At 40.6% G+C, this 27,076-nt stretch overlaps 1 long non-coding RNA gene across 2 annotated transcripts in view; it reads right to left on the bottom strand.

Moving 5' to 3' along the window:
• Window positions 1-27,076, bottom strand: part of LOC145541789 (uncharacterized) — a 113,802-nt gene that overhangs the window by 3,769 nt on the left and 82,957 nt on the right. The window contains exon 5 of one of the 2 annotated variants that reach the window (XR_014079286.1): window positions 20,256-22,964. The exons of the other annotated variant lie outside the window; for it this stretch is intronic. This is a non-coding gene — a long non-coding RNA (uncharacterized LOC145541789). Of the gene's footprint in view, window positions 1-20,255; window positions 22,965-27,076 lie in introns of those variants that run through there. 2 annotated transcript variants of the gene reach the window in all.

The raw sequence follows: 27,076 nt of genomic DNA, 5'->3' as shown, positions 1-27,076 counted from the left end.
ATTTAACTTAGATGCAGAGTACATCATGAGAAACGCTGGGCTGGAAGAAACACAAGCTGGAATCAAGATTGCTGGGAGAAATATCAATAACCTCAGATATGCAGATAACACCACCCTTATGGCAGAAAGTGAAGAAGAACTAAAGAGCCTCTTGATGAAAGTGAAAGAGGAGAGTGAAAAAGTTGGCTTAAAGCTCAACGTTCAGAAAACTAAGATCATGGCATCTGGTCCCATCACTTCATGAGAAATAGATGGGGAAACAGTGTCAGACTTTATTTTTGGGGGGCTCCAAAATCACTGCTGATGGTGATTGCAGCCATGAAATTAAAAGATGCTTACTCCTTGGAAGGAAGGTTATGGCCAACCTAGATAGCATATTTAAAAGCAGAGACATTACTTTGCCAACAAAGATCCGTCTAGTCAAGGCTATGGTTTTTCCAGTAGTCATGTATGGATGTGAGAGTTGGACAGTGTAGAAAGCTGAGTGCCGAAAAATTGATGCTTTTGAACTGTGGTGTTGGACAAGACTCTTGAGAGTCTCTTGGACTGCAAGGAGATCCAACCAGTCCATCTTAGGTGAGATCAGTCCTGGGTGTTCATTGGAAGGACTGATGTTGAAGCTGAAACTCCAATACTTTGGCCACCTCATGCGAAGATTGACTCATTGGAAAAGACTCTAATGCTGGGAAGGATTGGGGGCAGGAGGAGAAGGGGACAAGAGAGGATGAGATGGTTGGATGGCATCACCGACTCGATGGACATGGGCTTGGGTAAACTCCGGGAGTTGGTGATGGACAGGGAGGCCTAGCGTGCTGTGATTCATAGAGTCGCAAAGAGTCGGACACGACTGAGCAACTGAACTGAACTGAACTGTTCCAAGATTACAATATGCATATTTCTCAGCCAATATAAACTACTAATAAGAGGAAATCAGTACACACCTAATGGAAAAATATTTTTTCAATAAATTTAATAGACCTTGATTTTATCCACAGCGTCTAAAGCAGGTATTCTATTTTGGGTATTTATCTTAAGGATAAAATCCAAAATTCAGACAATGATTATTATATAGAAATATTCACTGCACTGTTATTCATTGTACTGGAAAGCCCAAACATCTTAAGTGCTCAGTAACAGCACTAGTAGGTCACTTTAGAATATGAATGGTAGTTGAGCATGGCATCATCATTAAAAGCAACATTTTCAGAGAATTTATAGTGATGCGGGGAATGCTTATGATATATTAAATAAAATGATTCAAACTTACTTATACTCTGTAATCTTAAGAATTGCAAAACTTGTTAAAAGAAAAATGCTAAAATAGTGGTTTTCTGAGTTGAGTTACAGATGATTTTCATTCTCTGTTTTCCTACATTTTATGTTTTCTACAGTGTACCTGTAGCCTATCTATTGTCTAATGAAAAGGGGTATTTCTTTCCAAAAAAGTTCCTCCGATAAATGAAACATTAAAACAGGGTCAATCCATTCGAAGAAAAAGTAGAACAAAATAATCACCATTGTTTCCTCTTTGTTTAATGTTTGGGTACTGATTATGTCAACATGGAAGTAGAAGGTAAGGAGCTATTTAGGAAAATATTAACATCTATTCTACTTACAGTATTGTTTAAGTGTTTATACAGTTTTGTTCAATTACAAATATTTGGACTTTTACCATGTTATTTTTATTTTGCATGGATACATTATTCTCCTTACTTATTTTTGTTACCTTTATTACTTATGTTATTTTGTTATGTATTTACAACTCCATTTTTAAATAGTGTTTCTGGAACTTAAAAAAAAAGGTCCCCTTTTCTAGCATAATATATATTCTTATCAGCCAAGTAACAATGCTCATCATCATGGGCTTTTGTAAGGTTGCCACCTTGGCAGACCACCTGTTGGGCCCAAAAGAGTAACATTTTCCTTCTTTCACATGCAGTTCATAGTGTAATGACTTTGAAGATTCTGGTTCACACTATCCCTGGGTGATTAGTTCCTGTCCATGAGTAACTTTCGTTTTCTCAAGACCAGCACTTCAGTGACCCATCCCTGCTATAACAGATTACCACTAACTTGGCAGCTTAAAACAACCCTAACTTCCTATCTTACAGTTCTGGGGATCAGGAATACAAGATGGTTCCCACTGGGCTAAAATCAAGGTGTCACCAAGCCTGAGATCCTTCTGGAGATTCTAGGAAAGAATCTGCTTCCTTGCCTTTTCCAGCTTTTAGAAACTGCCTGCTTTCATGGCCCCTTCCTCCACCTTCAAAGCCTGCAGCATAAGCATCTTAAACTCTCCCTCTCTGCTTCCATCTTCACGTTGCCCTCTCTGCCAACACTGAAACTCCTGCCTCTCTTTTAACAAACACTTTTGAGATTACACTGGGTCTGCCTTGATAATCCAGGGTAACTCACTATCCTTAATTTAATGATATCTGCAAAGTCCCTTTTGTCATGTAAGTAACTTACAGCTTCTGGGGATTAGGACATGGACATCTTTAGGGAAAACATTATTCTTTCCACCATCACCCCATTGTCAGGTTGGACAAAACAGCTTGAAACAGGGGTGGATGGGGGGAGGATCATCTCTCTTGCATCACAGGTAGAGTGATTTGAAAACTGCACTGTGCCTGTAGCTGCCCCCAATGCTGTGTGGACCAGTGATTTTCCACTTAAAGGACAACATCCATTAACAACAGGATCTGTCACTCAATCACTGGCAATAGCCAAAGGTTAACCAAAGAAGAGATGGTTTCCAGCTATCTTGTTGCTATTCAAGTCTAAGCATCACAAAAATGTAGATAAGGTGCAAAGTACACATAAATAGACACCAAAGAACCTGCATGTTTCCTTTCTATCACTGTCTCTTGGGCTACTGCTCTGTAAGGCAAATGAGCCAGAGACGGAAGATTATGAGCTCAAAAAAATGCAGAGGTTGTCCTAACTTGTGTCTGTTTTTATTTCAGAACTTTTAAAGTTCCTCAAGTAATACCGCATTGGAAAAAAAAAAAAACAACATTTAGAAAATACAGTTAAGCAACAATAAAAAGACTGTTATTTGTATGTCCCATCTGGTTCTTCAAAGCTAAATACAAAACAACTAGGTGCCAGGGTGTTTGTTTTAAGACCTTTTTACTGAGTTGTGGATTTAGAAGATTAAAATTCATTTAAACAACTAAATTAAACTTCAAAGCAATAAAAACATTTGGTTATGAGCTTAACTATCTCCATAACTACTGCTTTTGTTTTGTTTTAAATGCAAGAGTGTGCTGTTTTTTAAAATGTAATTTCACTGAAATTATAGTCCGTTTTCTCCAGATTTGAGCAGATCCCTCTGTCTCCCAGCTTTTCTTTCACAGTCCAGGTCATGTTCTTCCTGCTTTCCTTCAAAACTGATAGATGAAGTAAAATGCCACCACTCACAAGCCAACGAGTCTTTTAATTCTTCTTTGTGGACAGTAAAGATATGTGAGTCTTTCCTGTCTGTCTCTTCATTTCCTTTAAACTATTTCGTCTCAAGCTATTACCCTGCCTGAAATATTCCAGCCTCCTCCCCATGAGCCTAATTTCTGCCCACCCCCTCAGAGTGAAAGTGCTAGCTGCTCAGTCATGTCCAACCCTTTGCAATCCTATGGACTATACCTCGCCAGGCTCTCTGTCCATGGAATTCTCCAGGCCAGAATAGTGGAGTGGGTAGCCATTCCCTTCTCTAGGGGATCCTCCCAACCCGAGGATCAGAACCCAGGTCTCCTGCATTGCAGGCAGATTCTTTACCATCTGAGCCTCTGGGGAAGCCATTCCCTCAAAGTGTGGCTCAAATACTGCTGACAAGCTACCCCAAGTCTGGTGCTTAATCACTGGTGTGTGAAGCACTTGCCTGGAAAGTGAAAGTGAAGTCACTCAGTCGTGTCCAACTCTTTGCAACCCCATGGACTGTAGCCCACCAGGCTCCTCCATCCATGAGATTTTCCAGGCAAGAATACTAGAGTGGGTTGCCATTTCCTTCTCCAGGGGATCTTCCCAACCCAGGAAATTAACCCAGGTCTCCTGCATTGCAGGCAGACTCTTTACCATCTGAGCCACAAGGGCTTGCCTGGAGCCTGGCATTTTTGTCATCTTCTCCAGCTTACAGGACCTCCTTTCACAGAAGTTAGGTACATGTTGCTGAGTCTGCCATGATGCTCAGCAACCAATCTGGACACTCCACCCATGTCTCCTGACCCTTTCCCAGAGCTGGAGTTCTCCTCCACCCTCACTGCCCCTGTGCCATCATATACCAAAAACAGACCTTTACATTTGTTGATAGGATTGACCTTTCAGATATTTGCATTCTTTTCACCCTAAACTGCATGAAGGTAGAGATCATACTAATTTACGAAAAAATACAGCAAATGTATACTGAGCTCCTGCTCTTTGCCGGGTACTAGGCCAAGGACTAGAAATGCAAGGGTAAATTAAGACAATTTTGTTGTAAATTTCTAAGAGTCTGGTGGAGAACACAGAAGTAAACCAACAATGACATGGTCGTGTGAAAAGTGTCCTAACATAGAAACGTGTGGGATTGGCCCAGACAGCCTAGGCATCAGGAAAGCCTTTGAAAAGGAAAAGTCCTCCAACTGAGGTATGAAATGCAAGGAAAGCAGGAGGGAGGAGAATTGGTATACATTTAGCAGGCACTGAGCACTCAACACGGAGCAGGGTCACTTGTACATCACTTCATTGGATCCTCGCAGCAATCCTAGGAAATATGTGGGGAGAGCAGAAGACATCAGACAGGCATGATTCATTTACTGTCTCATCATCCATCACTAATGTCAGCAAAGTCCTAGGCAGCACTTCTCATGGTCTTTATTTTTTTTTCTTTTTTTTCTTGGTTGTGCCAGGTCTTAGCTGCAGCATGTGAGATCTTCATTGCAGCACACAGAATCTTTAGTTGCAGCATCTGGGATCTAGTTCCCCGACCAGGCCTCCTGTATTAGGAATGTGGAGTACCAGCCATCAGACCAGAAGGGAATTCTCCTATGCAGCACTTCTAATGTGCCAGCACTATTCCAAATACTTAATGTATGTCACTCATTTAATGATTACAATAAATAACTCTGCAAGGTAAGTACTATAGTTACTCTTATTTTACAAACTAGCAGAGTAAGCACAGAAAAGTTAAGTAACTCACCCACAGTCACACAGCAAATAAGTGGGCAAGCTGGATTTAAACCAGACACTACACAAATTCTACCAGACTATTTTTTCATCCCTTGAATATTTTTATTAGTGAAAGTAATGCATATCCCCCATGGTTCAGCAGGTAAAGAATCTGCCTGAAATGCAGGAAACACAGGAGACGCAGGTTTGATCCCTGGGTTGGGAAGATCCCCCAAAGAAGGAAATGGCAACCCACTCCAGTATTCTTGCCTGGGAAATCCCATGGACAGAGGAGCCTGGTGGACTACAGTCCAAAGGTTCACAAAGAGCTCGACATGACTACACATGCATGCATTCTTACTAGAGAAGCCAATAATCTAAAGTTGTGTAAAATGTAAGTCACTTCTTTACATGTCCCCTGATTCCAATGCCAGTTTAATTGATGAGTTTTGATGCTCGATGTATTAATAATTATCTCCATTTGACAGATGCAAAAAGTGAGTCTCATAAATGTTAAATAACTTGTCTGGGGTTACTGAGTTATCAGGTGGACATCTGGGATTCGGCACATTTCTCGGTCCATCTTCTAGGTGGAACTACCAGGCAAATTGAGGAGTCTGGTGAAAAGCCCCTGAGCTGACAACAAACACATGTTTTGTCAGCAAAGTAGAGAAAGGCTGCACCTGCCATGCTGATGAAACTGATGAAACTGTTGGTGATGTGCAAAGGAACATATGAGTTGGACCACAAAGAAAGCTGAGTACCCAAGAATTAATGCTCTCAAATTGTGGTGCTGGAAAAGACTCTTGAGAACCCCTTGGACTGCAAGGAGATCAAATCAGTTAATTCTAAAGGAAATCAACCCTGAATATTCACTGGAAGGACTGATGCCTAACCTGAAGCTCGAATACTTCGGCCACCTGATGTGAAGAGCTGTCTCACTGGAAAAGACCCTGATGCTGGGAAAGATTGAGGGCAGGAGGAGAAGGGGACGATAGAGGATGAGATGTTGGATGGCATCATCAATTCAATGGACATGAATTTGAGCAAATTCTGGGGGACAGTGGAGGACAGAGGAGCTTGGCATGCTGCAGTCCATTTGCTCATAAAGAGTTGGACACAACTTAGTGACTAAACAACAACAAAAGGGGCACAGAACACTACTCACCTTTTGGGAAGTTCTATCAGATGATGGTGTGGCAGGTGGAACATCAGAAACCAGAACCTGGAATGAAGCAGTGGTGAGGACTGACACATATTGATGACACTTGTGGGATGGAGCGTCATGATGGAACTTCATGACAGATTTGTTGTGGGGCAGGAGGGAAAAGGACATTCTGTCGTGCATCCCTGGCTTCTGGTCTGCGTGATGGGGTGGGGAAGGGAGTGATGGGGGTGAGGGAGGGGTGTTGGGCACCTATGCCATCCCCAGAGGTAGGGAGGAAACTTTTTTCCCATTTGGAGTTTGCTTGCGTCAGGAAGCTGATGCATGGTGAAATCAACATTTGTTCAGTCCAGACAAAACGAAACAAAAAAATTTTTGTCTTTGTTATACTGACTGTGGAATGGCTAGAAATTTTACTTTTCTAGAAGTAGCCTCTCATTAGGAGTTCTAGAAACTCCTTCAGATAGTTCAGGCATTCTGAAGTTACTCTTCTGCTACTTTCTTTCTCTAGCCCCTCAGGGGAAAAGTTTGCCATGCCTGAAATCTTCCACCTACTGAGATTTTCTATCAATCCATCTCTGAGCAAACAACCTAATTCTGGGATACAGCTGTTCAGCTGCACATGGTAATGACCCATCTCTGGCCAGCAGCACCAGCCTCAACAGCTGGACCAGAAAGCGGGAAAGCAGTTAAGAAAAGAAGGGCCATGTGGACTTCCCTTGTGATCCAGTGGTTAAGAATCCACCTTCCAGTACAGGGGATCTGGATTTCATCCCTGGTCAGGAAACTAAGATTCCAAATGTCTTGGGGCAACTAAGCCTGTGTGTCACAATTACTGAGCCTATGTGTCACAACTAGAGAGAAGCCTGCACACTGAGACCCAAAGCAGCCATAAATAAATCAATATATAAATATTGTTTTAAAATTCAATACTGCGTAACCACTAAATTAAAAAATAAAAAGTGGTCACAGAGTGGGTGTGGAGGTTGATGATCAGCTTACAAGACCACAGCATGGCAAAAGCAAGAGAGTTTGTCACTAGGAGGCCAGGCCTGGGAAAAACTGCAGAAGTAATAGGTCTTTGTTTCAGAATTGAAAATCTTGACCAAGACACAGGACAAGGGAACCCACTACAGCGATAATTCTGTAGAATTCTCTGAAACTCAGAGTCAGCAAGCAGACTCTCTGCAGCATCTACTCTGGAGTTTCCAGATGACTTTTTCTGGCTTAACAGCTCAGATCTACCCTGCTAAGTCTGAACCTGACTGTTTTCTGGACTTGATGAGAACACTGATAGGAGCAGAGTAATTACTGACCAGCTAAATGGTCAAAATCCAACAAACGATAAACAAAAGGAAGACAGCTGTTGGTGTTTAGTATAGAAGTCTTTGAGCCCTAAGGAAGTCGTTTCAGTGAAAAACTGTAGCGTAGTAAGAGTGATGCCACAAACTATTTTATGTTTAATATTATCATTTTACCTGGCAGTGAAACAAAATGTTTATCCAAAAAATTTCTACCCAGATGCCTAGAAATTCTAATTTGTGTGCTTAATGGATAGATTTCAGATCCTTGGAAAACTCACTCCTCACATGCTGGGAATAGATGCTGGGAACTTGTCTATTCACCACTTTCTCCCAGTTCTTTTTCTTTTGGCTGCACCCCACTGTATGTAAGATATTAGTTCCCTAACCAGGGATCCAACCTGCGTCCACTGCATTGGAAGCATGCAGTCTTAACCACTGGACCACTAGGGAAGTTCTTTGTTTTCCTTTTTTTTTCTCTCCCAGTTCTTGCCCAAGGAGAGACCACCCATTTGAAACTGTAGAGAAATGTCCTTAGGGAAGAACAAGAGGGTGGACTGGTCCAGGCCCCACCCAACGGCCTGCAGAGGAGAGGCTGGGCTGGAGGAAGTGGGCAGTACCTCCCGTGGTGCCCTGTGTGCTCCTTGAGAAACCCGAGGCCCTGGAAACTGGGGGTCCACAATCCTGACCTGACCTGGATAGACACTAGAATATCTCTGCCCTCCCTTCCATCAGGCAAGTCTCTGTTTCCTATGATTTCCTTCCCGTCCAAGCCTGCCCCTGATACTCATTCATCCCATTTCACTGGGATAAATAGCACACAAAGGATGGTTTCTCAGACCTGCCCTTGATGGAAGAGGTAAACCACAACAGGAGTTCCAGACTCTCATGCCTCTACTGGCCTGTAGGGAAAAGTAAGTGTGAAGCAATCAGCTTCCAGTCAACATCTGGAAGTGGGGACATCCTGTAATCCCAATCATTTCAGCTCAATGTTCGTTTCTTGGTGTCACCATCCTAGTCAAACAAAATACAGTTGATCCTCACTATTGGGGGATTCTGAATTTGCAAATTTGCCTATTCACTAAAATGTATATGTATTTGTAACCTCTAAAGCAATAAAGGGTTCCTTCAGTAGTCACAGGTGAAAAAGTGAAAGTGCTTGTCACTCAGCAATGTCTGACTTTTTGTGACCCCATGGAATGTAGCCCACCGGTCTCCTCTGTCCACAGGATTCTCCAGGCAGTAATAGTGGAGGGGTTGCTATTCGCTTCTCCAGGGGATCTTCCCAACCCAGGGATTGAACCTGGGTTTCCTGCATTACAGGTAGGTTCTTTACTGTTTGAGCCACCAGGGAAGATAGTAGTCACAGGGGATTAGTTCAAAGACACCCCACCAGACACCAAATTCTATGGACACCCAAATCCCTTTTATAAAATGGCGCAGTGTTTAAATGGAACCTACACACATCCTTCTGTATACTTTAAACCATCTCTAGATTACCTATAATACCTAATACAATGAAAATGCTATGTAAATAGTTGTCATTGCAAGCAAATTCAACTTTTGCTTTTTGGAACTTTCTGGAATTTTTTTTTTTCGGTATTTTTCAACCACTGTTGGTTGAACCTGCAGATACAGAGGACTGACTGTACTTGTAGCACTTTTGTAGTCATTTGTGCATAAATACAGAGTAGTGAGAAATTTGAGTCTCTGGGCACTTAGCTGAGATTGAATAATCTGATATTCTGCCTTCTTGTTCCAGCTCTCACACTGTTAACAGCCTTATTTGCACAGGCTATTTAGTGCCACATTTTTCAAAATTTTGAGCTTTGTGTTGGTGATTTTGCTGTTTAAGGGGGCTTCCCTGGTGGCTCAGATGGTAAAGAATCTGCCTGCAACGCAGAAGACCTGGGTTCGATTCCTGGGTTGGGAAGATACAGTGGAGGAGGGCATGGCAACCCACTCCAATATTCTTGCCTGGAGAATTCCCATGGACAGAGGAACCTGGTGGGCTATAATCTATAGGGCTGCAAAGAGTTGGAAATGACTGAGTGACTAACACTTCATACACTTGCTGTTTAAAATGACTCCCCAAGCATAATGCTGAAGTGCTGTCTTTTCCTAAACTCAAAATGGCTGTGATGTGTCTTATGGAGAAAATATCTGTTAGATTAACTTCATTCAGGCATAAGTTTAGTGCTGCTGGCCATGAGTTCAATGTTAATGAGTCAAAAATATACATTAAGTAAGGTGTCTTTAGGGCTTTCCTGGTGGCTCAGGCATTAAAGAATCTGCCTGCTATGCGGGAGACCTGGGTTCGATCCCTCGGTTGGGAAGATTCCCTGGAGAAGGGCATGGCAACCCACTCATTCTTGCCTAGAGAATCCCTATGGACAGAGGATCCTGGCAGACTACAGTCCATGGAGTCACAAAGAATTGGACATGACTGAGCGATGAAGCACAAGGTGTCTTTAAACAGAAACACACATAAAATTAAGTTATATCTTCATCACTGACAGAAATTTTGTGACCAGAGGCTTGCAGGAACCTAACCCTGCATTTTCCCTAGGAGCAATGATTCAGTATTTGCTGCAACTCCATAGACTACAACTACCAATAGAGAACCACCTGGATCTGAAACCCCTCATTTGGCTATCCATTTGGGAGCCCTCATTTGATGACCCTATTTCAGTACTCAAAGTTCTCGGCGTTCTTTCTCATGGGACTTCTAGGATATGGTGAGTTATCACTTGGGTCCCATAATAACATATTGGAATTTGTGATGATTTTTTTAATTAGGCGAAATTTGAGTATATTCCTATTGGAGAATGCTTTCTAGGATGGGAGTTTATACTTGTCACAGTCTCCACAGGTGGCACTGGCCAAACCCATCTGGAAACCAGCTGACAAAGGAGCCTGGGGTCAACCTCTAGAGTTTGGAGAAGGTCAAAGAATGGATCTGAGGGACAAATGGAAAATTAAATCTGCAAAGAGAGAGCAGATTTAACTAGGCAATCCCATTATTAATATTCATTTAAGAAGGTCTTCTTATCTCTCGAGGGATAACCTCAACAATGTGGTCACTCACCTAGAGCTGGACATCCTGGAGTGTGAAGTCAAGTGGGCCTTAGGAAGCATTACTACAAACAAAGCTAGTGGAAGTGACAAGATTCCAGCTGAGTTATTTCAAACCCTAAAAGGTGATTCTGTTAAAGTGCTGTACTCAGTATGTCAGCAAATTTGTAAAACTCAGCAGTGGCCACAGGACTGGAAAAGATCAGTTTTCGTTCTAATCCCAAAGAAGGGCAATGCCAAAGAATGTTCAAACTACCACACAGTTGTGCTCATTTCACATGCTAGTGAGGTTATGCTCAAAATCCTTCAAGCTAGGTTTCAGCATTATGTGAACTGAGAACTTCCAGGTGTATAAGCTGGGTTTCAAGGAGGCAGAGGTCATATTGCCAACAACAATTATTAATGTACACATATTAAATGCTCTGAAGGAAAAGAGCTTGATGTTCTGACAGCTTAGGACACAAGACTATGACCTGGACAGGGAGTGAGGGAAGGCTCCCCAAAAGGAAAGATTAAGATAAGCCCTGAAAGATGAGTAAGAGACAAGCATCCCGATTAGAGGGAAGAACATGTACAAAGACACTGAGAAGGAAGGGGGCAGGATGCTCACAGGGAGCCATTAACAAAAACGTAAAATCTATAGTGTTTTGAGGGGAAATTTGGAAGTTACTATAATAAATATATATATACTTTAGCCATGCCACTTGGCTTACAGGATCTTAATTACCTGACCAGAGACCAGGAAATAAACCTGTGCCTCCTGCAGCAGAAGTGTGAAATCCTAACCACTGTACTGCCAGGGTAGTCCTAGGAAGTTGCTATAATATTTTAAATGTGCACACTCCTCAACCCAGCAAACCTAATTGCACAAGTAGCATTAACCTGATGGTGAGGACAGACGTGCTTGTTATAACAAAACTCTGGAAACAGCCTAGGTGTCCATGAATTAGGCAACAGTAAACTAAACTGCAGCCTGGAGTGCTGCAGTCCATGGGGTCACAAAGAGTCAGGCACAACTTAGCAATTGAACAACAACAAACTAAACTATTGAACATCCATTTTACAAAATTCCAGACAGCAATTAAAAAGAATAAAGCAGTGGAATTCTCTGATAGTCCAGTTGTTAGGACTCTGAGTTCTCAATGCCAAGGGCCCGGGTCCAATACCTATCTGGTCAGGGAACTACAATCCCACAAGCCACATGGTACACCCAAAAAATAAAATAGAGCCTAACCTTTTAAAAAATAAATAGATCAAATTTTTTTAAAGGAATGAAGTAAACAAAGATACCGTAGCTTGGGAATACCTAGAAGATTTAGTGGTTAGAGAAAAGAAGAAGGTTATTGGCAGCTCTGTTCCAGTAGGTACTCACCTCCACAAGTACTCGGCTCTTGAGTGAAGGCAATTGCAAACAAGGGCTAATATTTCCCTGGCATGTTTTTCAAAAACTAAAGCAGAAGGCTCTTTCGTGAGCTAAACTTTCATTGCTTTCATGACACATCAGGAAGATCCACGGAGTTATACATTAGGGGGGCCTGACATATTTTCTATTAATAAATCTGAGCTTCTCGTGAGGCATCAAGGTAAGCTTGATTAAAGTTCTGTTTCAGATGATTCCCGAGTGGGAGCTTTCTCTTCTGTATTTCAACGCTTAGTGCAGCTCTTTGTCATTCGGTTGCCAGGAGATAGCAGAAGAGCCAACTCCCCATCTCCTCTGCTATGGTAACACGCCATTATTTCCTGATCCATCTTCTTTCTGCGGGAGTCTGTATTTCCGAGAGTAGTATGCTACCCTTGATTATTCAGTTAATCTTGCAGAGAGAAAAGTATCGCTCTAACCCTCCTTCTGCACAAAGAGACCTCCTGATGTAGAAGCAGCCTACCACTGACTTTTCCTTTGGGATCTTGCATTGCAGCTGCCATCATTCTGTCTTATCTTTCCAAGGTTTCCGTGAGACACTTCTGGAAACAGAAATAAACTTTGGACCCTTACAAGTACAATAACTCACTTAATTGGTGACTTCTCAAATAGAAGGCAAGGTCTTCATAGGTTTTTCCTAACCTACGAGCAGAAAGTGTGTTGAACACCGGGTTGATGGAAATGTGGCTCACCACGTGTCTCAACTTCTTCATCTGCAAAATGGAGATGTAGCCCCTTGTAGGTTCCTGTGAGGATTAAATGAGTGAATGTACATGATGTCCTTAGAACAGTGACTGGCACACAGAAGAGGCTCAAGAAACATCAGCTATTATGATCATTATAAGTAAAATGGACTCCCATTTGTTTTGACCAGGAATTTTAATCAAATTTATAGAAAAACGAACTAAAATATAAATTATTAGGGCTGTTTCATTTGTAAGTGACCAAGGCTTCTCTCATTATTGCATTTCACTTTATGGTACTTGGCAGATACTGTACTTGTACTTTTAACAAATGGAAGATTTTTGTCAACCTGGCATTGTCAGATGATGGTTAGCATTTTTTTAGTAATAAAGTATTATTAAATTTTACTTATTTGTTTCTTTATTTTTGTCGGCCTTGGGTCTTCACTGCTGTGCACTGGCTTTCTTTACTTGTGGCAAGTGGGGGCTGCTCACTAGTTGTTTCTCATTGTGGTGGTTTCTCTTGTTGCACAGCACAGGCTCTAGGTGCACGGGTTCAGTAGTTGTGGCACACGGGTTTAGTTGCGCCAAGGTGTATGGAATCTTCCCAGACTAGGGATCGAATCTGTGTCCCTTGCACTGGTGGGCAGATTCTTAACCACTGGCATTGAGTGAACAGGCAAGAAGAGTTACTGAATGGAGGAGGAAGAGGAGGTGGGAGATGGTAGAGCTGAAGGATCATCAGCAATAGAAGACAGAGGGCAGGCTGCAATTTCACTCATGCCTGACGTTGACAGCACAGGTTCTGGTTCCTTGTTGGATTCAGTTCTACCTACCCTCTTGAAAAAAACAATCCAGTGATGTCCAGGCAGTAGCTCCTTTTTTCTCATCATAGATGACATGGTAGCACTGGGTTGCATTCTAAATGGCTGCTGCAACCTTTGTGTACTGTTCTATGTTTGGGTCCTGTGCTTCCTCAAATAGAGAAAATCCCCTTGCCATTTCCTTGCATCGTGAATCTCTTTGGTTCTTCAGTAACTTCTTCCTATTGTCTCTCACTGTCCTTTCTCTGAGCCAGTGCTTTTTTCTCATCACTGCTGCTTTTTGTTTGCTTCCAGACATTCTGGGCTTGATATAAAGATACTTTACTATACTTTATACAGTACTGAGGCTCTTTAGTTCCTCTTCACTTTCTGATAGTAGAGGGGTATTATCTGCAATGACTAGATTTGTCAGCCAATATTTGATATTAATTTCTCAACAAACACAGGAAAGAAAAATGATCAGATGAAGACTGCTTGCAAACAGGAGTGTCTAAACCTTGACATGATGCTGACTTTGGTTTCATTGGGCCTGCCATTGTTGAGAAAAGTGTATGACAAGGTTGTATATTGTCACCCTGCTTATTTAACTTCTATACAGAGTATATTATGCAAAATGCCAGGCTGAATGAACCACCATCTGGAATCAAGATTGCCAGGAGAAATATCAACAACCTCAGATATGCAAATGATATCACTCTAATGGCAAAAAGTGAAAAGGGACTAAAGAGCCTCTTGATGAAGGTGAAAGAGGAGAGTGAAAAAGCTGGCTTATAACTCAACTTTCAAAAAACTAAGGTCATGGCATCTGGTCCCATCACTTCATGGCAAACAGATGGGGAAAAAGTGGAAGCAGTGGCAGATTTTACTTTCTTGGGCTCCAAAATCGCTGCAGACAGTGACTGCAGCCATATAGTCAAAGCTATGGTTTTTCCAGTAGTCATGTACAGATGTGAGAGTTGGACCATAAAGTAGGCTGAGCACCAAAGAATTGATGCTTTCAAACTATGGTGCTGGAGAAGACTCTTGAGAGTCCCTTGGACTGCAAGGAGATCAAACCAGTCAATCCTAAAGGAAATCAACCCTGAATATTCATTGGACGGACTGGCTGAAGCTGAAGCTCCAATACTTTGGCCACCTGATGTAGAGATGACTCTCTGGAAAAGACCCTAATGCTGGAAAAGATTGAAAGCAAAAGGAGAAGAGGGCAGCATAGGATGAAATGGTTAGATAGCATCATTGACTCAATGGACATGAATCTGAGCAAATTCCGGGAGATACTGAAGGACTGGGGAGCCTGGCATGCTGCAGTCCATGGGGTTGCAAAGAGTTGGACACAACTTAGGGAATGAACAACAACAGCCATCCGTGTATGACTGTCTTTGGTTTTGAAGGCTGGACTTACACATTGACCAGATGACACTGACAGTGCCAAATCAAAGCTGAGAAGGAATAAATCTGTGTAGGTAGCTGCACACCAATATCAGTGGACAAGATTTGGAGTTTCAGCCTATCAAAAATATGTAAAGACCTTGATACACAGTTAGACCCATCAGGCCCCAGCTGAATCCCATTTGTTACTGTAGCTAAATATCCATTGATCTCACTGCTTTTTTTTTCTAGAGAAGTCAACAACTGTTCTTTAATTGGAATCAGTTCAGTTCAGTCACTCAGTTGTGTCCGACTCTTTGGGACCCCATGAATCACAGCACACCAGGCCTCCCTGTCCATCACCAACTCCCGGAGTCTACCCAAAACCATGTCCATCGAGTCCGTGATGCCATCCAACCATCTCATCCTCTGTCATCCCCTTATCCTCCTGCCCCCAATCCTACCCAGAATTAGGGTCTTTTCCAATGAGTCAACTCTTCACATGAGGTGGCCAAAGTATTGGAGTTTCAGCTTCAACATCAGTCCTTCCAATGAACACCCAGGGCTGATCTCACCTAGGATGGACTGGTTGGATCTTCTTTCAGTCCAAGGGACTCTCAAGAGTCTTCTCCAACACCACAGTTCAAAAGCATCAATTCTTCGGTGCTCAGCCTTCTTCACCGTCCAACTCTCACATCCATACATGACTACTGGAAAAAACATAGCCTTGACTAGACGGACCTTTGTTGGCAAAGTAATGTCTCTGCTTTATAATAGGCTGTCTAGGTTGGTCATAACTTTCCTTCCAAGGAGTAAGCGTCTTTTAATTTCATGGCTGCAATCACCATCTGCAGTGATTTTGGAGCCCTAGAAAATAAAGTCTGACACTGTTTCCACTGTTTTCCCATCTATTTCCCATGAAGTGATGGAACCAGATGCCATGATCTTAGTTTTCTGAATGTTGAGCCCACTCATATCCTGAGGTCTGGTATGAAATTCTCACTGGCAGACCTGGCATGGGAGGCTGGGCATGGATAGTAGGAGTTTTGGCCTTATTATATTTCCAATTTGATTTTTCCCAAGAGGGTGATAAAAATAAAGGGATGGTCAGAACAAGAATATATTTAGACAATTACTTGCCTGCTAGTTTCTGGATAAACTCATTATCTGCTCTGTTACCAATGTAGTCAACTACATACTATTTAAATGTATTTATCTGCAAAAGGTTGTCCACCGATAATGAAATAAAATTTTCTTACAGCCTCTTCACTGACCCAAGTATGCCCTGACTTTCTGGGTTAGGGTTATGTTACCTGTCTTGCATTATATTGTGATTCTCAAACTTTTTGGCTTCAGGACCTCTTTACACACTTAAAAATTGTTGAGAACCTCAAAGAGTTTTTAGTTATATGGGTTAGATCTATGAATATTTACCAATTCACATAGAAATAACAACAATTCCGTTTCATGTTAATATAATATTTTCTGAAAAATAACCATCTTTTCCAAAACCACAAGAGAGAGGGAGAGAGAGAGAGTTAATTTTTCAAATCTCTTTAGTACATGCCACAGTACAACACTGCAGATTTTACATCTGCTTGTGTGCTAAATAAGTTGTGATGGCTTTGGTTGAAGGATATGAAGATTATCTGGGCTCATAAAGATACAGAGTTGGAAAAGAGAAGGCTGTTATAATAGACTTTTCAGATGATTTTGGATATTCTTCTTTGATACTACACTAAAATTTGACAATTGGTACTTTCTTAAAAGGTTAGCTGCAGTATAGAATCTGAAATCACATCAATGACTTTTTTGTACTCTGTCACATTAAAATTCATTGGTTTATCTTGCATTTGGAAAGATTTTGTATCATCGTGCATTCCAATACCTGGAAAATATTGGTGTTCTGAATTAGGCAGGTCTCCCAAATGTTGACCCAATTCATTATACAATATTTAAAAAGTAACATTCACCACCAACCTCATTAGAAAAGCTGCTGATTGAAAGCTACTGAATTCATGGACATGGATGCAAGTTTTTCAAAGTTCTATTTCTGAAAAGTTTGAAAGCTAGAATTTTATCATTAGCAATAAATACTGCTGGTTGTTTACTTTAAAGTAGCAAATCCATTTTGCTAATTTTCAAGAAATTGTCTGTCAGATATCCCGGTCTCACTAGCCACAGTTTGTCTGACAGTTATTCTTACAGGTAAAAATGGCATTTCATGAGAAAGGTGGCTAGTTTAGCTAATAACTCAGATAAGCACCTAACATATGCATCCTTCAGGATATGCAGCCCCAGATCTTTATGAAGATATTTCATTTTGCCACGGTGAATATTAAAAAGGTACATAACCAAGAGTTGAGGTTTAATAAAATTAATACTTTCTACTGTTTCACTGAGGACATTCTTCAAGTTAAACTGACTTTTTTTTTAATGCAAGGGTGTAATCATGAAAAATTATTGACTATGCCAAAGCCTTTGACTGCATGGATGAGAAACCTGTATGCAGGTCAGGAAGCAACAGTTAGAACTGGACATGGAACAACAGACTGGTTCCAAATAGGAAAAGGAGTACGTCAAGGCTGTGTATTGTCACCCTGCTTATTTAACTTTTATGCAGAATACATCATGAGAAACGCTGGGCTGGAGGAAGCACAAGCTGGAATCAAGATTGGTGGGAGAAATATCAATAACCTCAGACATGCAGATGACATTACCCTTATGGCAGAAAGTGAAGAAGAACTAAAGAGCCTCTTGATGAAAGTGAAAGAGGAGAGTGAAAAAGTTGGCTTAAAACTCAACGTTCAGAAAACTAAGATCATGGCATCCTGTCCCATCACTTCATGGCAAATAGATGGGGAAACAGTGGAAACAGTGGCTGACTTTATTTTTCTGGGCTCCAAAATCACTGCTGATGGTGATTGCAGCCATGAAATTAGACGCTTACTCCTTGGAAGGAAAGTTATGACCAACCTAGACAGCATATTAAATAGCAGAGACATTACTTTGCCAACAAAGGTCCATCTAGTCAAGGCTATGGTTTTTCCAGTGGTCATGTATGGATGTGAGAGTTGGATGGTGAAGAAAGCTGAGTGCTGCAGAATTGATGCTTTTGAACCGTGGTATTGGAGAAGACTCTTGAGAGTTCCTTGGACTTCAAGGAGATCCAATCAATCCATCCTAAAGGAGATCAATCCTGGGTGTTCACTGGAAGGACTGATGTTGAAGCTGAAACTCCAATACTTTGGCCACCTCATGTGAAGAGTTGACTCATTGGAAAAGACCCTAATGCTGGGTAGGATTGGGGGCAGGAGGAGAAGGGGACGACAGAGGATGAGATGGCTGGATGGCATCACTGACTCGATGGACATGAGTTTGAGTGGACTCCTGGAGTTGGTTATGGACAGGGAGGCCTGGCGTGCTGCGATTCATGGGGTCGCAAAGAGTCGGACACAACTGAGCAACTGAACTGAACTGAACTGAATGATGAAAATATAATCACTGCTAACGTAATTCTGTGCCCTTGCTTTGATTCCTACTGACATCTCAGCAGTTCTTCTTGTGATTACTTTGGCACTATCAGTGCATATTAACTGAATTCCTCAGTGTTTGTGTGTTTTAACTTTAATCCAGTCTGTTCTTTGAACAGTCTGTTCTGTTCCATGGACTCAGTGACACAAGCCTAGAAAAAGTGAGACAGACTTTTTGCTTGGACAGACTATCTGCATGTTAAGTTTAAACTGAAAAACTGAAAATCATTTTTTAAAAATATGGGCGGATATATTTTCTTCATTGAAAGATATAATATGTTTTGAGTAAGTACAGATTGTTTTACTGATTCACAAAATTTCACAAAATAATGGCTCAATAATTCACGGTGGTCTTTACCACCATTCTCTGCCTAGCAAGACAAGCTTTCTTTCCAAAGAATGAGATAAACATACTCATTTTAAAAAATAATAATGGCTTTTTTGCATATGCTTTATATTTCTTCTAAGAATTTCATTCACTCTTTCATACATTATAACTTAGATATAATTATAAAATATAAAACAATTATATTGAAGCTCTGCTTGGTGACCAAACAGTATCAAGCATAAACAGAGACTAGATAGTTGAACAAAAAGCACCTCCATTCTTACATTCCAGTTGGGGAGATTAACAAGGAAACAGCAAATTTATAACTTTCTACAGGTAATTACTCTGTCTTGAGTCTCCTGACATACCATGCAGTAGGTAGCTGTAGTAGGCAGAATAATGCCTCCCCAAAGAAGTCTATCCTAATCCCTCAAATCTGTGAATATGTTACCTTACATGGCAAACAGTGATTCAGTTAAGGATCCTGAGATGTGAAATCATCCTAGATTATCTGAGTGGGCTGAATGTAATCACAAAGGTCCATATAAGAGGGAGATAGGAAAGTTAGAAGGAGAAGATGTGACAATGGAAGCAGAATTTTGAGTAATGCAGAGCCATGGGCCAAGGAATGTGGGAGCAAATTCTCTCCCATAGCCTCCACAAGGAATGCAATCCAGTCAATAGCTCACTGAGACCCATCTTGGACTTTTGATCTCTAGCAACTATAAGATTTGTGTTGTTCAACTGTAAGATTTGTGTTGTTCAAAGCAAATAAGTTTGTAAAAAAATTAATATAGAACTATTATATGATCCAACAATCTCACTCCTAGACATATATGCAGGGAAAAACCATAATTAGAAAAAATATAGGCACCCTAAAGTCCACTGCAACACTATTTATAATAGCCAAGACATGGAAGAAACCTAAATGTCCATAAAGAAGATGTGGTACATATATACAATGGATTATTACTCAGCCATATAAAAGAATGAAATGATGCTATTTTTAGCAACATGGATGGACCTAAAGATTGTCATACTGAGTGAAGTAAGTCAGACAGAGAAAGATAATATCATGATATCATTTATATGTGGAAACTAAAGAAAATGGACTTATTTATAAAACAGAGTCACAGATATAGAAAACAAACATGGTTTCTGGGAGGAAAAGCAGGAAGGGATAAATTGTGAGATTTGGATTGATATATACACACTACTATATATAAAATAACTAATAAGGACATACTGTATAGCACAAGGAACTCAATATTCTGTAATGATCTATATGGGGAAAGAATCTAAAAAAGAATGGATATATGCATATATATAACTGATTCACTTTGCTGTACACCTGAAACTAACAAAACATTATAAATCAACTATACTCCAACAAAAATTATACAAAAAATCAGCAACTAAGTTTGTGGCAAGTTTATTACAGCAGCAGGAAACTAATACAGTTGGGCATCATTATTGGTCCTGTTTGACAGATGAAAAAAATGAGTGAGATGTTCACATGACTTAAATCACATACATTGTGGAGAAAGTACAAAATGGTATAATTCCCATGGAAGACATTTTAATATTAGCTATCAAAATTACCAATGCATTTACTCCAGTTACCTACCTAAGGCAGATACACATACTTGCATAAAATGGCACATGTTCAAATCCATTCACAGCAGCAGCATTCATTAGAGCAAAATATCAGATACAATCCAATTAACAGAATAGAGAGCCCAGAAATAAACCCACATATCTACAGAAATTAATCTTCAACAAAGGAGGCAAAAATATAGAATGGAGAAAAGACATTCTCTTCAGCAAGTAATGTTGGGAAAGCTGGACAGACCTGACATCACACACAAAAATAAATTCAAAATGCCTTCTCAGTATAAGTTCAGTCACTCAGTAGTGTTTGACTCTTTGCGACCCCATGAACCACAGCACACCAGGCCTCCCTGTCCATCACCAACTCGCAGAGTTTACCCAAACTCATGTCCATTGAGTTGGTGTTGCCATCCAGCCATCTCATCCTCTGTTGTCCCCTTCTCCTCCCGCCCTCAATCCTTCCCAGCATCAGGTTCTTTTCCAATGAGTCAACTCTTCACATGAGGTTGCCAAAGTATTGGAGTTTCAGCTTCAACATCAGTCCTTCCAATGAACACCCAGGACTGATTTCCTTTAGGATGGACTGGTTGGATCTCCTTGCAGTCCAAGGGACTCTCAAGAGTCTTCTCCAACACCACAGTTCAAAAGCATCAATCCTTTGGCCCTCAGCTGTCTTTATAGTCCAACTCTCACATCCATACATGACCACTGGAAAAACCATAGCCTTGACTAGATGGATCTTTGTTAACAAAGTAATGTCTCTGCTATTTAATATGCTGTCTAGGTTGGTCATAACTTTCTTTACAAGGAGTAAGTGTCTTTTAATTTCATGGCTGCAATCACCATCAGCAGTGATTTTGGAGCCCAGAAAAATAAAGTCTGACACTGTTTCCACTGTTTTCCCATCTATTTTCCATGAAGTGATGGGACCAGATGCCATGATCTTAGTTTTCTGAATGTTGAGGTTTAAGCCAACTTTTTCACACTCCTCTTTCACTTTCAAGAGGCTGTTTAGTTCTTCTTCACTGTCTGCCATAAGGGTGGTGTCATCTGCATATCTGAGGTTATTGATATTTCTCCCACCAATCTTGATTCCAGCTTGTGTTTCTTCCAGCCCAGCATTTCTCATGATGTACTCTGCATCTAAGTTAAATAAGCAGGGTGACAATACACAGCCTTGACGTACTCCTCTTCCTATTTGGAACCAATCTGTTGTTCCATGTCCAGTTCTAACTGTTGCTTCCTGACCTGCATACAGGTTTCTCAAGAGGCAGGTTAGGTGGTCTGGTATTCCCACCTCTTGAACAGTTTTCCACAGTTTATTGTGATCCACACAGTCAAAGGCTTTGGCATAGTCAATAAAGCAGAAATAGATGTTTTTCTGGAACTCTCTTGCTTTTCCAATGATCCAGCAGATATTGGCAATTTGACCTTTGGTTCCTCTGCCTTTTCCAAAACGAGCTTGAACATCTGGAAGTTCATGGTTCACGTATTGCTGAAGCCTGGCTTGGAGAATTTTGAGCATACTTTACTAGCGTGTGAGATGAGTGCAATTGTGCAGTAGTTTGAGCATTCTTGGGCATTGCCTTTCTTTGGGATTGGAACGAAAACTGACCTTTTCCAGTCCTGTGGCCACTGCTGAGTTTTCCAGATTTGCTGACATATTGAGTGCAGCACTTTCACAGCATCATCTTTCAGGATTTGAAATAGCTCAACTGGAATTCCATCACCTCCACTAGCTTTGTTCATAGTGATGCTTCGTAAGGCCCAGTTGACTTCACATTCCAGGATGTCTGGCTCTAGGTGAGTGATCACACCATCATGATTATCTGGGTCATGAAGATCTTTTTTGTTTAATTTTTCTGTGTATTCTTGCCATCTCTTCTTAATATCTTCTGCTTCTGTTAGGTCCCTACCATTTTTGTCCTTTATTGAGCCCATCTTTGCATGAAACGTTCCCTTGGTATCTCTAATTTTCTTGAAGAGATCTCTAGTCTTTCCCATTCTATTGTTTTCCTCTATTTCTTTGCATTGATTGCTGAGGAAGGCTTTCTTATCTCTCCTTGCTATTCTTTGGAACTCTGCATTCAGATGGGAATATCTTTCCTTTTCTCCTTTGCTTTTCACTTCTCTTCTTCTCACAGCTATTTGTAAGGTCTCCTCAGACAGCCATTTTGCATTTTTGCATTTCTTTTTCTTGCAGATGGTCTTGATCCCTGTCTCCTGTACAATGTCACAAACCTCTGTCCATAGTTCATCAGGCATTCTGTCTATCAGATTTAGTCCCTGAAATCTATTTTTCACTTCCACTGTATAATCACAAGGGATTTGATTTAGGTCATACCTGGATGGTCTAGTGGTTTTCCCCACTTTCTTCAATTTAAGTCTGAATTTGGCAATAAGGAGTTCATGACCTGAGCCACAGTCAGCTCCTGGTCTTGTTTTGCTGACTGTATAGAGCTTCTCTATCTTTGGCTTAATGACTTTAATATAACACAGGACACCATAAAACTCCTAGAAGAGAACATAGCAAACCATTCTCTGACATAAATCATGGCAATGTTTTCTTAGGTCAGTCTCCCAAGGCAATAGCAATAAAAGCAAAAGTAATCAAATGGGACTTAATCAAATGTATAAGCTTTGGCACAGCAAAGGAAAAAAAAGACAACTTATGAACTGGGGGAAAATATTTGCAAACAATGTGACTGACAAGGGCTTAATTTCCAAAATATACAAATAGTTCATACAACTCAATAACAAAAACAAACAAACCAACGTAAAATAATGGGCAGAAGACCTAAAGAGACATTTCTCCAAAGAAGACTTACAAATGGTCAATAGGCACATGAAAAGATGCTCATTATCCCTAATTATCAGAGAAATGCAAAAAAACTATGTTGTGGTACCACTTTACATTGGTCAGAATGGCCATCGTTAAAAAGTTTATAAATAATAAATGTTGGAGAGAATGCAGCAAAATGCAAACCCTCCTACACTGTTGGTGGGAAAGTAAATTGGTGCAGTCACAATGGAAAACATTATGGAGTTTCCTTAAAAAACTAAAAATAAAGTTACCATATGATCTAGCAATCCCACTCTTTGGCATATATTTGGAGAAAACTCTTATTCAAAAAGATACAAGTATCCCAATATTCACAGCAGCACTATTTACAATAGCCAAGACATAGAAACAACTTAAACGTCCATTGACAGATAAGTGGATAAAGATGTGGAAAATATATACAATGGAGTATTACTCAGCCATAAAAAGAATGAAAGCAGAATTGTCTTATGAGTGAAGTGAGTCAGAGAAAGAGAAATATCATATTTCTCTTATATAATATTCCACTTATATGTGGAATCTATGATGCAAATGAATTTATTTACAAAACAGAAATAGACTCACAGACATAGAAAACAAATTCATGGTTACCAAAGAGGAAAAGAGAGCAAGAGATAAATCAGGAGTTTCAGATTAACAAACTACTATATATGAAATAGATAAACAACAAGGTCCTACTATATAGCACTGCTGCTGCTGCTAAGTCACTTCACACAGGGAACTATATTTAATATGTTGGAGTAATCTATAATAGAAAAGAATATGGAAAAGCACATATACATAGCTGAATCACTTTCTTATACATCATAAACTAACACACTATAAATCAATTACACTTCAATAAGATTGTTTTTAAAAAGAAACAATCCAGTTGTTTATCTCTAGGGGAGTAAAAAGGCAAAGGAACCAAAGATCAAATTGCCAACATCTGTTGGATCATCAAAAAAGCAAGAGAGTTCCAGAAAAACATCTACTTTTGCTTTATTGATTATGCCAAAGCTTTTGCCTGTGTGGATCACAACAAACTGTGGGAAATTCTTAAAGAGATGGGAATACCAGACCACCTATCTGCCTCCTGAGAAATCTGTATGCAGGTCAGGAAGCAATAGTTAGAACTGGACATGGAACAACAGACTGGTTCCAAATTGGGAAAGGAGTACGTCAAGGCTGTGTATTGTCACCCTGCTTATTTAACCTATATGCAAAGTACATCATGAGAAATGCTAGACTGGATGAAACACAAGCTGGAATCAAGATTGCTGGGAGAAATATCAATAACCTCAGATATGCAGATGACACCACCCTTATGGCAGAAAGCAAAGAAGAACTAAAGAGCCTCTTGATGAAAGTGAAAGAGGAGAGTGAAAAAGTTGGCTTAAAACTCAACATTCAGAAAACTTAGATCATGGCATCTGGTCCCATCACTTCATGGCAAATAGATGGAGAAGCAATGGAAACAGTGACAGACTTTATTTTGGGGGGCTCCAAAATCACTGCAGATGGTGATTATAGCCATAAAATTAAAAGACAGCTCTTTGGAAGAAAAGTTATGACTGTATGACCGACCTAGAGAGCATATTAAAAAGCAGAGACATTACTTTGCCAACAAAGGTCCGTTTTGTTAAAGCTATGATTTTTCCAGTAGTCATGTATGGATGTGAGAGTTGGACTGTGAAGAAAGCTGAGTGCCGAAGAATTGATGCTTTTGAACTGTGGTGTTGGAGAAGACTCTTGAGAGTCCCTTGGACAGCTAGGAGATCCAACCAGTCCATCCTAAAGGAAATCAGTCCTGGGTGTTCATTGGAAGGACTGATGTTGAAGCTGAAACTCCAATATTTTGGCCACCTGATGCAAAGAGCTGACTCATTGGAAAAGACTCTGATGCTGGGAAAGATTGAGGGTGGAAGGAGAAGGGGACCACAGAGGACGAGATGGTTGGATGGAATCACTGACTCAATGGACCTGAGTTTGAGTAAACGCCAGGAGTTGGTGATGAACAGGGAAGCCTGGTATGCTGTAGTCCATGGGGTCGCAAAGAGTCAGATATGACCAATTGACTGAACTGAACTAAGGGGAATAAGGAAATAAACTTCACAGTGGAATAGTATGCAGCTGTGGAAAAGAATGAGGAAACTCTCTACATACTGATATGGAAAGGTCTCCAAGATACACCGCTAAGTGAAAAAAAAATATAGTGTGCTACCTTTTGTGTATGAAAAAGGAGAAAATAAGAATATATTATTTTTATTTGCTTATTTTTGAATAAAATACTGGAAGGACATACCCACAACTAACACAGAAGATACAGCTGTGTGAAATGAGGAATGGATGGGGAGAAGGGTGGGGGAAATTTTTTTTCAATATGTATATATATTTTCATATCTAATTTTAACTATGTGAATGTGCTACCCTATTTTTTTTTAATTAATTTTGAAGTGAGTTTAAATAACTGGCTGGTCGAAGGTTGCGCAATCAATTATAACAATGAAAGCAACAAAAACACAGTGGCACCAGTTACCCCTTACACACCAGGCACTTTCAGGTGTGTCTTATTAAATCCTAACAATACCCATGTCAGGCAGGGATCCTTATTCTATTTTATAGATGAAGAAACTGAAGCTCAGAGAGGTTGATACTTGCTTGAGATCACTCAGCTTGTAAGCAGAAGAGTTGACCTCCCAGCTTGTGTCTCTCTGATTCCAAAGCCCATACTCTTGGCCACCAGGCTGCAGTGTCTAGAAACCACATTTTTGAATTCTAGCATTAGTGCTCTTAATATGACAACATAGCATGTCGTACACAAACTGTTGACAGATTACAGTGAGAGCCAAATTGGCTAAGTGAAATATAAGCATTTACCCTTTTTCTGCCAAGCTCTTTTGTGAGGCTTTGGAGAACCTGATTTGGGGACAATTCATTGTTTCTTAAATCTGTAATATTTGATAGTCAAAGCAGACTCATCAGTATTTGCACCACAGAATTATATTGACAGGTACTTCCTTACTGCTCCAGGCCACGATCTGAGTCCTGACCTCCTGAGTTCTCCACCTGCCCTCCAGATCCGTCTCTAACATTTATAGGGTCTCGGGCAAGGGAATTCCCAGGTGGCACTAGTAGTAAAGAACCCATCTGCCAATAGAGGAGACAAAGAGACTCAGGTTTGATCCCTGAGTTGGAAGATCTCCTGGAGCAGGGCACAGCAATCCACTCCAGTATTCTTGCTTGGAGAATCCCATGGACAGAGGAGCCTGGTGGGCTACAGTCCATGGAGTTGCAAAGAGTCAGACACTACTGAAGTGACTTAGCACACACTTAGCACACATAGCACGTGGCAAGGATATAAATGGAGACCTATGTGGATTTCCCTGCTGGTCCAGTGGCAAAGACTCCACACTCCCAGTGGTACCTGGGGGGGCCATCTTCCATCCCTGGTCAGGGAACTAGATCCCACAGGCTGAAACTAAGAGTTCACATGCTGCAATAAAAAAAAAAAAAGATTCTGAAGAAAAAAAAGACCCCATGTGCTGCAACTAAGACCCAGTGCAGCCTAATATAAATAATTTTAAAATTAAAAAAATAAATGGAGATCTATGTGCCATAATTATGAATATTTATAAGGACGAACCAACCTAAGAAACTGTGGAATATAGTCTATCCAAACTACTTTTACAAATATACCTTCAGAACCATGTGGAAAGCCAAGTTTGAAGTTAAAATTCTTGGGTTTTTAAAGGTTCTGTGCCCAATCATGATACTGTAGAGAGCCCTGGTCCCCAGACCATGA

The sequence above is a fragment of the Giraffa tippelskirchi genome, chromosome 3, assembly GCF_054371585.1.
Source record: "Giraffa tippelskirchi isolate mGirTip1 chromosome 3, T2T-mGirTip1v1.2.pri, whole genome shotgun sequence".
Taxonomy (NCBI): Eukaryota; Metazoa; Chordata; class Mammalia; order Artiodactyla; family Giraffidae; genus Giraffa; species Giraffa tippelskirchi.
This window is presented reverse-complemented; position numbering and strand designations above follow the sequence as displayed.